General features: G+C 65.6%; 1 long non-coding RNA gene across 1 annotated transcript; it reads left to right on the top strand.

Annotated features, from left to right (window-relative positions):
- The first annotated feature begins 8,460 nt into the window (after positions 1 to 8,460).
- On the top strand, positions 8,461 to 11,157 carry LOC307110408. The gene is made up of 4 exons (XR_013814440.1): positions 8,461 to 8,599; positions 9,100 to 9,175; positions 10,224 to 10,298; positions 10,891 to 11,157. It is a non-coding gene; the product is annotated as an uncharacterized lncRNA (long non-coding RNA).
- The last annotated feature ends 1,098 nt before the right edge of the window (positions 11,158 to 12,255 follow it).

The following is a 12,255-nucleotide window of genomic DNA, read 5'->3' as shown; positions in this document are numbered from 1 at the left end:
GTGAGAACCTCGGGGAGGGCCTGCCTGGCCCCTGCCGTCCTGTGTCCCCTGAAGGCCACCGGGTGCAGGAGTTTGCATGGGTTCCAGGTGGGAGACCGGATGGGTGCCCCTGAGGCGGGGTGGCGAGGGCGGAGTGAGGACGAGGGGGAAGGCGCAGGTCAGAGCCGCGGCCGGCCAGGGCCTCGCCATCAGCAGCTGCCAGGGGCCCCCCAGGGGCTCAGGCAAAGCGGGGCGTTGAGCCCAGCAGGAGGGAACCTCCAAGAGTGCCACGCTGGAGATGAACCCCAAGAGCGCCCAGAAGGCCGGAGGCCAGGAGCGGCAGGGCTGGCCCCCAAGCCCCCTCCTGCCGCATGGTGCCCGGCCTGCCCCGTAGACCCGACCGGCTGGGTGCAGGGGGACTAGAGCCTCCAGAGCAAGGGCCCGAGCGCTGGGCTGGGCACTTGGGGCCACAGTGGGTGAGGGATGGAGCCCGGCACCCCCAGTGAGCCAGGGTCAGCTCGCCCAGACACCGCCCAGGTCCGGCCCAGGGCTTTGCCACCTGAGTGGCCCCGTCCCAACCATGGAGACGGGGCCCTCCTCCCTCCACCCCCGGCGCCGGGCCGCAGCCTTGCGCAGGGCCAGAGTCCTTTTCACGTTTGTGAGTCTTCACGGCCCCTTGCCCTCCGGACGCGGAACCAGCAGTTCCGTGCTCTTCCGGTATCAGCCGTCCCTCCCCCCAGCAGGCCCTGCGACCAGGAGCCCTGCCCGTGACCCCACCAGGGGGACAGGCAGTGCGGACCCGTCAAGGAGCTGGTAGGGTACCCGGTGCCCGCCTTCGAGAGCAGCAACCTCTCCTGTCACCATCTTCCTGTCGCCCACGTAGCCTTCACCACCGCCCAGCAGGTCCTGGACCCCCCACAGCACGGGACCCCCCCACAGCACGGGCGCTGCTGTGTGTCTTGGGGATACTGCTTGCCCTCTCTGAACCTCAGTTGCTCATGTGAAGGTGGCGCTAGAGGACCCCTCCCGGGGCTGTCGTGAGTGGGGGTGCTGCCAGGGCTGTGCTGGTTCTGACTTGGCCGCCCCAAGCACCTCTCGCCGCCCTGTGCCTAGGGTGAAGCAGTCCCCATTTGCATAGAGGTTCCGGCTTCTATCTGGGGGTCCCCTCCCTGAGTGCCAGCGCAGGGCCCTGGGGGCAGGCTGGGGGGCCCTCTTGGATAGCTGTGAGGTGCCAGTTGGGGTTCCCTCATCCCACACCGGGGCTGCTGGGCAGCTGGTGCTAGGGTCCGTGAGGGACCTGGCCGTGGAGGTTCTGACGCTGGGGCCGCAATGGGCTCTGACCCCAGAGTGTGGGCTCCGGAAACCCCTCCAGCTCTTCGCTGGCGCGGGAGCGGGTGGCGCTGCTCTCGCTCTGGAGCGGCCCTCGCCTCTGGCCCAGGGGCTGGTGCTCAGGCGAGTTCTGGTGCCAACGGCTGACCGAGCGCCTGGCGGTGCCGAGGGCTGTGCTGAGGCAGCTCCCGCCCCCCCACTGCTGTCTGAGACGCGGGATGCGGCCGGGTCCGATTCAGACGCCGGAGCCGGTGCTGGCGGTGCTGGAGCCGGCAAGCCGGCTGAGCGCAGCGGCCGCTGTCTGCAGTGGGGCCGGAGCCGCTGCTGTGCTCCAGCCGGTGGTGCTGGGAGTGGCTGCGGCTCAGGACCTGGCGCAGGAGCTGGTCCTGGAGCTGGTGCCAACCTGGTGCTGGCACGACGTCCAGCTGTTGGGCTTGGGCCAGAGATGGCGCCAACTCCGAATCGTGCTAATCTGGCCCCGAGGGCGGCCAGCGTGGGCGCTGGGGCCGAGCGGGCGCTGGCGCTGCGAGAGGACCAGCGCTCCCCACCGCAGCCGCCTTCCAACCCAGGCCAGCCCCGCCTCCGAGGCCGCAGGGCCCACTCCGGCATCTTCCCAAACTAGCCGTGTGCGTGTGTGTGGGTGTGTGTGACTGAACTTCCTTCTTCCCTCCCTGCCCTTCTCATCTCCGGGCACACGCCCCAAGAGGCGTCAACCACACCGAGGTCACACAAGGGCCTAAGCTGCAGGCGCCCGAGGGCGTGAGCGCCGCCCGGGCCGCAGCCTCCTCCGCACACAGGACGGCTGCACCGTGTCCTGAACATTAAATGTGGCCCAAGGACACGTGTGGTGACAGGGGTGATGGTTTCGCCAGGCGGGCTGCCATCTGCGTGTGGCGGGATGAGTCTGCAGGTGTGGGCAGCGTGCACAGCGGGACGGGACCAGGGCCAGCGGAGGCCGCAGCGCCGAGACCCCGCCCGCGCTCGGCGCCCGCCCGCCTGGCTGCTGGGTGCGGACGTGCCGGCCCAGGGATCACAGGAGCCAACGGGGTGAAGTCCATCTCCGCTCTGCTTTACATGCACACACACGCACACACACGCACACGTATCCCGCCGGTCGTTCCACTGGAGGCCCCGATCGGGCGAACACTCTGACACACTGCGTCCCCGTCCCTGTAGCATCGCCGGGACCTACGGCCTCAGACACGCGGAGCCAGAGGGTCCCGGCGCCAGCCCGTCCACCCAGAGCGGGCACAGCACACGGGCGCTGCGGGCACTGCCCAGGGCTCTGGGCGAAGCCTGGGTGGACGCTGCCCGACTGGACACACGGATGACCCCTCCAAGCCCTCTTACCTGTACCCGTCACACCGCAGAACAGCTCTCTCGAGAGGCCGGCCAGCCGGCAACACGGTCAGCACCGCCTCCGGCAACAGAAAAGCGGGTGCGTGAGGCCTCAGCAAATCAACCCCCGTGTTCACAGAGCGCGGCTCCGTAGCAGGGAGGCTGCCCAGGAGGCCCCGTCTGGCCAGGCCTGCATGGCTTAGTTGACCTGTGAGCCAGGAGGTCACGGTTCGATTCCCGGTCAGGGCACAGGCCCAGGTTGCGGGCTCGATCCCCAGTGTGGGGCGTGCAGGAGGCAGCCGGTCGATGATGTTTCTCTCCCATCGATGTTTCTCTCTGTCCCTCTCCCTCCCTCTCTATAAACATCAATAAAAACATTTTTAAAAAAATAGGATTTGAGCCCTAGCCCGTTTGGCTCGGTGAATAGAGCGTGGGCCCACGGACTGACGGTCCCAGGTTCGGTTCCCGGTCAAGGGCACAGGCCCGGGTTGCGGACTCCATCCCCACCTGTGACCGGCCTGTTCGGGAGGCAACCAATTGATGTTTCTCTCTGCGTCTCTCCCTCCTCCCTTCCACTCTAAATACCAACAGAAAAAATGCCCTCTGGTGAGGATTACCAAGAAATAATAGACAAACAGGACTGGGAATGAATGGCGGATGAGCGCGGCTCCGGGCACCAGGCAGGCCCTCCCCAGGTGCACACGTCCTCCCGAGAGACCCAGGAAAGTGTGCAAGGTCCCGAGGCGCCGTGGTGACCAGGAGGAGCTGCACGCGGCAGTGAGAGTGCGCAGGGGACCCTCAGGGCTCAGGTGGGGGGGTGGGGGGTGGGGGGCTCTGCTCCATGATCGGCTCCCACATTCCCCAGCTTAAGGGGGAAATGCGGGCACCACCTGCCACAGCTGGAGGAGCATGTGTGACCGAAGGCCAGCAGCTGTCGGGGCTCTGCTCACGCCCCCCCGCACCCCCCTCCCAGCCCCACTTCCCCATGAGGAGCTGAGGCCCAGGAGGGAGCCGGCTGGCCCCAGGGCACGCTGGGAGCTTCTCTGGCATGTGACCCCGGGCCCTTTCTCATCAGGAACCCGAGAAACCCCCTCCCTCTGTCCAAAACGGGCTGGTCACCCCAATAGGACACGCTCAGCGAGAAGCGCCCCGTGCCCCACGGAGTGACCCAGGCAAAGCGGAGGGTACCGACTTTCCACATGGGGTTTCCGAGCGGTTTTCTGTTGGTTTTTTGTTTCTTTAGTTCAGTGGTCTCGAGCCGCGGTTTGCCTCTCTGTTGACTAATGAGTTTGCCGACCACTGTCACATACTACCCTTTACCTCTCTGCACACAACATGCCACAATTGCCTAATCCTCACAGCTTCCAACCACACGGTAACATTTAGTCCAGTCCAGTGGTCGGCAAACTCAGTCAACAGAGCGGCAAACCGCGGCCTTAATCCTCGCTGGAGTCTATTTTTCCATTGATTTTTAGGGAGAGGGAGAGAGAGAGAAACATCAGTTGGGTGCCTCCTGCACGAGCCCTGACCCCTCAAAGCCCTCTTACCCGTACCCCCCAAACCACAGGACAGAAAGCTCCCTCAGAACCCACATGTCCCCTGGGGGCTGGGGAGGAGTTTGCAACGAACTACAGGTGTGAGCCCCCAACCAGTCATCACAGCAGAAGGGACACAGGTGTGCGCACGCCACCAGTCATCGCAGCAGAAGGGACACAGGTGTGCGCACGCCACCAGTCATCACAGCAGAAGGGACACAGGTGTGCGCACGCCACCAGTCATCACAGCAGAAGGGACACAGGTGTGCGCACGCCACCAGTCATCGCAGCAGAAGGGACACAGGTGTGCGCACGCCACCAGTCATCGCAGAAGGGACACAGGTGTGCGCACGCCACCAGTCATCACAGCAGAAGGGACACAGGTGTGCGCACGCCACCAGTCATCACAGAAGGGACACGGGTGTGCGCACGCCACCAGTCATCACAGAAGGGACACAGGTGTGCGCCCGCCACCAGTCATCACAGCAGAAGGGACACGGGTGTGCGCACGCCACCAGTCATCACAGAAGGGACACAGGTGTGCGCACGCCACCAGTCATCACAGCAGAAGGGACACGGGTGTGCGCACGCCACCAGTCATCACAGAAGGGACACGGGTGTGCGCACGCCACCAGTCATCACAGAAGGGACACGGGTGTGCGCACGCCACCAGTCATCACAGCAGAAGGGACACGGGTGCCCAGTGGGGCGGGAACAGTGGCGGCAGCGCGGGGCTCCTGTGGTGACCTGGGTCAGCTCTCACCTGCAGGGCAGCTCGCCACAGGGTCCCTGTCCCACGGCGGAGTCACGGATCCAGCTGGTCTTCGAGCGGCGCCCTGGTCCCCGGGATGCAGCAGGCAGGGCGCCAGGACCAAGGTTCCAGGCACAGAGACCCCCCCCACCCCCCCCACGGAGCCAGCTCACAGGGGAAGGAGGTGGCTCCTCGGGCTCCGAGGTCAGTCGCTCCGGTCCTGGCGACGTGGAGACGCGGTCACGCCTTCGCACACGCACAGCCTGCGATGCCCGGGCCCAGAGTTCCGTGTGCGCCCCCAACCAGTCACCCCACACTCCGTCCTCCACCTCTCAGCGCACAGGACGAGGCCCCAGGATCCAGGACCCTCCAAACGCCCCCGCGGATGAGGGGGTACAGAGCACGTGGCCTGGACCGGGACACTGGGGACCAGCCTGTTTGGGGGCGCCGTAGCTGTGTTGCCATGGGGGGGTGGGCCGGGAGGAAGACGCCGTTGGGATGGCGCATGTGCGCAGTGAGGTGGGGTCACGTGGGCGCCCAACTGGGGGCCACGCCTAATTGTCTCCCGTGGGATCCACCTGGGTCCCCCGTGTCCACGAGAGAGGCTCATGCACCTCCCCGCCGTGTGGGGAGCCCTGCTGTGGCGAGCCGCCCGGCCACGGCATGCTCAGCCCCAGGCCTTATGTGCCGCCAGCTCAGCCCAGTTCAGGGACCGTGAAGGATTGGAAAAGACAGAGAACTAAGCTGGGTCTCGGTGGGACGCTGTCCTCTCTCGTGGAGAGCTAGCGACAGCACCACGGACCACCAGCCGTGTCTTTCTTTTATAGCCGGTGCCACTCGGCACAGTGAGGGCGGGTCAGGGTGTTTACAGCATTCTCTGGGTTTCGATCCCACTCAGCTACAGGCACCTGGTCCAGCTTTGTTTACTTGCAGCCTCTATCACTCAGGCTGTGGGGCCCCGTGTTCGGACCACAGGTTCACGCTCACAACCCCAGCTGTTGGCGATCACGGTGCTGGGAGGCTCTGCCCCCCACGCTGGGCCTTGCACGTGGCCGTGAGGACTGTGCCCTCTCGTCAGCCCGAGGCCTGAACCTGTGCAGATACGGCGGCCGCTCTCCACACCCTGCCCGTGTCCGCGCTGAGCTGGGCTGAGGCTGTTCCATTGCAACCCTCAGGGGACGGTTGGGAAACTGAGGCAGGGCAGCGGGGTGCGGGGTTGGCGGGCCCACCTCGGCCAGGTCTCCACCCTCCCGTGGGGGTTGCTTTGGGAATGAGAGACCCTGAGACCCTGGGGGACCCCTGCTTCGCCAGCCTCCCTAGTCCTCTCTCCCCAAAACCTGGTGGGACTCGAAGACCCAGAGCTCAGAGAGACGGACTCAGAGGCAGGTCAGTGATGTGTCCTCTCCTCGCGTCTGAGGTCACGGGACAAGGACACGGATATTCCTGCCACCTGGGGGCATTGCTCATGAGCACTCGCTTCGGGCAGGAACCCCCCAATTCTGACGTCCTCAGTGGAGACTGTGGCCTTGACTCTGCTCGCCGGGGAAGAGGGGAGAAGCAGTCAGAGCGGCCCGCGGCCCGGAATGGTGTCGCCGGTGTCCGCACCGAAGTCCCCGAACCTCAGAACCCGCGTGTCCCCATCAGCGCGCTCCCTTCCTTCCCGGGTCCACGTCCTGGCGCAGCTGGTTTTTGTACGAGGCCCCTCCGTGGTGGAGAAGGTGCATGCATGTTGTTATGATGAGGTCACGCAGGCCCTGGCCGTGATCAGCACGTTACTGCGCGGTATTAGCAAAGGTCAAAGGTGCGGTGAAGCCCGTAGAAACGGCCCGAACCCCAGCTCCGAGGTGCCCCTCCCGCCCGCCCTCGCGGACGGGCCTGGTCCTTCCTGTGCAGCGGGGTCCCTGTGCCGCGCTGGGCGCCCTCAGCGGGCAAGCACCCACCAGGGCTCCCACAGGCTGGAGCCACCTCGCTGAGCTCCCGGGTGTGACGGGCCAGGGGACGCTGCTCAAAAAGGGGGTGTCCCGCCACTGTCCGAGCTCCCCTGGTCCCAGCAGGACAAGAGCAAGGGGACCCAGACTCCCTCCCACCCGGCCACCGGCACCCACGTCACCAGTGTGGCCAGCTGCTGGGAGCCCGGAGCGCGGCGGGGACAGGACAAGAGCGTGCAGCACGGATCCCCGTGGCCAGGGCGAGTCATGGGAGGGCCAGGGCCCCTCTGCAGAGTTCTAGAAACTTCTCTATGTTGGAGAATTAGGTCTCCAGCTTCCCCGCTGGTCCCCTCCAGGCCGGTGGGAGGGAAGGAAGGGGGAGTCCTTTCTCCAACCCAGCCAGCCCGTGTGTCCCCTCTGTGGACGAAAGGAGCCACCTGCTGACCTGACAAGCTCAGGGGAGGCCTGCGTGGCGGTCTTGCGAACTCAGAGACCTAAAATAACCACACAAGATGGTCTGAAAATTAAATATTTAACTACAAACAGGTTATGGTGGGCAGTCATGTCCTAGGCCGATATTTTCCCTGACAAAGATCAACGTAGATCTTTCCTGAGCCCATTTGCCTTGTTGCCTCTAAGATAACATATCTGTGCGATGTCTGGGTAACTTGTAACTTCCTTTTTTCTGGAGCCCCTGGGGCACAACCTGATGTGGTGGGCGCCAGGACAGATGCCTCAAATTCCTTCATTATCATGTTCATTGTTCCTGCACCCACCTAAGCGTGTGTCCACTTTTTATCGAATCCCAGGGGTTTCCCACCGCTTTGCTTTCTCCCACCTCCTTAATCCGTCACCAATGGATTTCACATAACCCGCCTACGGCCCTCCTCTGATGGCAATGTATAAACACAGATGTAGCCCGCCATTCTCCGGAGCATTATCTCCATTCATTGAGGTTCTGCTTCCCGGCATATGTCCACAGTTTGGCTCAAATAAACTCACAAAATTTCTTCACAGGCTTCAATGGTTTTTTTTACGTTAACACCTCCAAGTCAGGCCTCTTCCGTCTCTGCACTGCAGTTCCCCGGGGAGGGCACCCCCTGCCCAGGGCCAGGGGGCCAATGTGCTGCCCAGACTTCGGCCCCAGTGGCCTGGGTGCCCAGGAGGCAGGTCTGGGTGCCCCGGGGCCCTCCCCTCCCACTCCGCCCCGGACAGACACGGATTCTCTTCCGCAGCGAACAAGGGCCCGGCTCCGGGCCGTCCCGCAGGGCCGGGCAGTGCCACGCTGGACCCCGCGGAGTGCGGGCGCTGCTCCGGGCGCTCCGCACAGGCTGGCCGCCTCCCGTGTCCGCCACGCGCGGAGGCAGGGTCCCCGGAACCCCGTTTTGCACGGTCGCACCCCCCCGGGAGCCCTGCAACCGCAACTACCCGAACCGAACCTCCGGCTGGAGGGTGGGTGTCGCGGCCTGCGGGGCGGGAACGGGAGGGCCCGCCAGGGGGCGCTGCGGCGGCGGCGAGGGGCGGGCGCGGCTTGGACCTCGCGGGCCGCCGTACGCGCTATAAAAGGCGCGGCTCGCGCTCTCGCGTTCTTTCCGGGCGGCGGGAGCGGCCGAGGAGGCTGCGTCCATGGCGGGTCCGCGCGGCCCCGGGGTCCGCGGCCCCGGCTGCACCCGCCCGCCGAGGTGCCCGCGGATTTGGAGCCTCCGGGGGGCGCGCCCCGTGGAGAGGAGGCGGGGACGGTAAGGGAGCCGTCGCCCCCGGTGCGTCCGCGCGGTGGCCTGGCGCCCGGGTCACGTGCTGCCCGGCGGGCCCCGGGCCGAGTGCCCCCTTGTCTTCCATCCGATGCCCCTGCGCGTGACCTTCAGTCACCTCTCCAGGGAGCTCGCCTGCCGGAAGCTGAGCCCCGGGAGGGCTCCTGGGGCCCGGGGTGAGCCTGCAGGGGGGTCCCCAGTGCAGCTTGCACGTGCAGCCCCTGCTGTGTGATGTCGGAGGGACCGCGGGGCGCGGGCGGGGTGAGGCCGGGCCGGCCTCCGCTCGCTGCCCCTCGAGGCGTTGCAGGGGGGGCTGCCGTGCCCCGCCTGCGTCAGGAGGTGGCAGAGAGGAGAGAGGCTCGCCTACGCCCAGCGCCCTGGCCGTGGGCGCCTGGATGGTTGACAGCCTGACACTCGGCGCTGCTCTGCGCTGCTGGCGGGGGCCGGCGACCCGGTGCCCGCCAGGTAACAGCTCCTTAATTCCCCAGGCCGGGCCCCCGATCGCGCGGCGGGCATGCACCTGACTGCAGGAGGTAGGAGCCGGCGCAGGGCCGAGGGGGGAAGGTGAGTAGGCTTGGGCTGCTTGGTGAAGGTCTGGGCATTGCTTACTGCCACGTGGGTGAAGAGTGGCCGCAAAATCTTCCCTTGGGGGGGCTGTCACCTAGCAACCCGGTGGTTCCGTCTTAGCGGGTGTGAGTGTCACGGGGTGCTCGTGGGCAGCTGCTCTGCCTCTTAAAGCTATGGCCGTGCGCCCGGGGCGCCAGCAGTCCTGCTAGAGGTTGGAGACGGAGCCACAGGCCAGGGGGACCTCCAGCGAGTGAGGCCTGGAGGTGCCGGCGCCTCCCCTCCGGTGGGGGACCTCACTGGGAGCTGGGCGAGGGGGTGCAGCCATCTGTAAGGAGGGCCCTCCTGGCTGTACGGCCCCCCAGGCTCTTCAGACTCCGAGCCAGGCGCCAGAATGGACGGCCCAGGTCCTGGCTTTCCACCTCGGGTGTCCGTCTGGGGTGGGAAAGGTGCCGGTGGGGAAGGGCGGGGCGGGGTGGCTGCCCTGCGGGTGCTGGACCCGCCGGCACCACAGACGCGGCTGCCGTGCTGCACCTGTGACGCCAGGGCGCAGAGGAAGTGGCTATTTCTACGCTCAGTGCTCAGAACCGTGGGCACTAAGAATGGTTTGTAGCCTGACATGCCCGGCACGCCCGGCTGGCGTTTGGGGTCCGTGTGTGCGGCCGTGGGACCTGTGCCCAGGCTTACACTTGGGGACCGCGGGCGGGACCCTGAGCTCTGCTCTTCCTTTCCCTCTGGACAAGGCTGTTGGGTGGGTGGGTGATGCACGTGGCAAAGGCAGTGGGGCCGACCGGCACCGGGCTCCTGCCTGGAGGTTTATAGGGCTGGGCGGCTAGCCACCTGGCACATGAGCGCCCACTAGAGACCGAGACCAGCAGAGCACTGGGGGGGGCGGGGGGGGTGCCAGAGGCCCGCTCCCAGCATCTGGCCCCACGTGGATCCCCTCGGGCCGATGGGAACTGTCGCAGCCAGGGCACCGGGGAGGGAGGGGGCTGTGGGTAACCTGCTGGGGCGGCCCGTGTAACCCACTGTCCTTGTCCCTTTGCAGTTGAGAGCTCGGTGCTGTGGCAGCCGGACAAGATGGGGCCACGCGCTCAAGGCGAGAACCACCTGTTCAAGTCTGGTGAGACCCTTTGTATCTCGTTTCCTAAAGTGTCTCCCTGTGGGAGGTGACCTGTGGGGGGCACGCAGGTGGCCCTGTGGGGAGGGAGGGCCCCTTGACCTCTGGAGGCCGAGCTCCCGTTGCTGGCGAGAGGCGGTCACTGTCCCGGGCCTTGCTCACCTGCCTGCGTGGCGGTCAGTTCCTGCTGGCTGAGGACAGATTGCCCAGGAGCTCGGTCCTTTAGGAGAGGGAGGACTCGTCACCTCACCGTCGCGGGGGTCAGGAGTGGCCTGGCCGGTGATTTCTGAGGTGCAGGCTCTGGCTGCTGGCAGGAGGCTGAGTCCTCACCACGCCTGGCTCCCCCCAAAGCCTTGTGACCCTGATGGGGGGCAGGGGCTTCTGGGAGGTGGCAGGAAGTGTGCTGTGTTGTCCTAGCCCTGGGCCCTTGGTCCAGGTTTGGGAGGGGCGTTTGATTACAGTTGTCGCCTTGAACGTTGGCTGTTCTTGCTGCCACGGGGGAGGGGGGTGTGGGGGGGGCTTGGTGAGCTGAGGGTGATGGTCCACCTCGGGGCGCGCTGCGGGGCCTCAGAATCGGCTGGTTTTCCTTCTGCAGGTGGGGCTCCTGCTGGACCTGCCCGGCTCACAGCACAGCGGGTGCCCGTGCTGCTGGTCGCAGCGTCTGCGGGGCGGCCGGGAGCCTTCGGCCGGAGAAGTGGCGCAGGCGCAGGCCGGCGGAGTCTTTCCTGCCGGGTGCTGGGGTGGAAGCTGGCCGCCGCTGCTGGGGAGGCCTTGGCGATGTTACGAGGGGCGAGGTGCTGGGTGACCCTGCAGTTCACGCGTGGGTCCACCTTCAATAAAGGAAACCGCATCTGTTTACAGTGACTGTTGATTCAGTGAATGAAGGAGCCCCCGGGCATGATGGTCGTTCTCTCGGGCAGTTTTGGGAACATCCGTGTTTAAGCTGCCGTGTGACGGTCTCTGTGTGGCCATGTGGTTCGTGGCCAATTTTAGTGAAATGTCACCGTGCCTGTGGAAGGACAGGCTGCCCGTGGCCACGCCAGTTGGGGTGGCGGGGACAGTCATGCGGCCCTCACTGTACGTGACACCAGACAAGCTTGCTGGCGAGGTGGGGTTCACTCAGGCAGTGGGTCATGGGGGGGCAGCTGGGCTTCGCAGAGAAGCCTGACCACTGACCCTTTGTGCCCTGTGCCTTGGGGGCCAGAGGGGCCAGTCGGCCGCCATGCCACTCACCACTCAGGTTCTGGGTGGCAGGCACTGCAGTGTCGGTGACAGGCTGACCCTCAGGCCAGGTCCTTCCAGGCTAAAGGCACCAAAGCATCGGTGGGGCTGCCCCGGAGAAGGTTCTAGTCTGCACAGCCCAGTTGGGCGTCCTGCTCAAAGCTTGTCCCCTCCTGGCCTGAGGGATGCTGTCCTTGGTGGCACTGGGGGGTGGGGACACTGCTGCGTTGGGAACCTGGCCGGGCGAGGGTCCTTCCTCTGACCGCGGTGGTGTCTGGGAGCACCTCTGCAGCATCCCTGCCCAGAGCTGCCTGGAGTGGAGGGCCTTTCCCAGAAGCCCCCACGGCTGCACACTTCCTCTCTGGTCCATGCGGAAGGAGGGCACATGTCCAGCAGTCCCACTTGGGTGCTCTGCTCCGAGGAGCACCCCCAGCACCCTAGCCTCACCAGGTCCCTGTGTCACGTGATGCGTTCTCACCCTAAACACGGTGACTGACGGGGCCACGAGAGGTCACCCTCAAATAGAACATTTTAGGCATTCATGACACCTAGGTCTTTTGATACTTATAGGCTACGTGGTTTAGCTTTTTTTCAAAACTTGGAATCCAGGTTTCCAATAGTCATTGAAGGAAATGCACATCTGGCCGGCCAGCGTGGCTCAGTGGTTGATGTCCACCTGTGAACCAGGAGGCGACGGTTCGATTCCCAGTCAGGTTGCAGGTTTGGTACCCAGTGGGGG

The sequence above is a fragment of the Cnephaeus nilssonii genome (assembly GCF_951640355.1).
Source record: "Cnephaeus nilssonii genome assembly, chromosome: 14".
Lineage (NCBI taxonomy): Eukaryota > Metazoa > Chordata > Mammalia > Chiroptera > Vespertilionidae > Cnephaeus > Cnephaeus nilssonii.
This window is presented reverse-complemented; position numbering and strand designations above follow the sequence as displayed.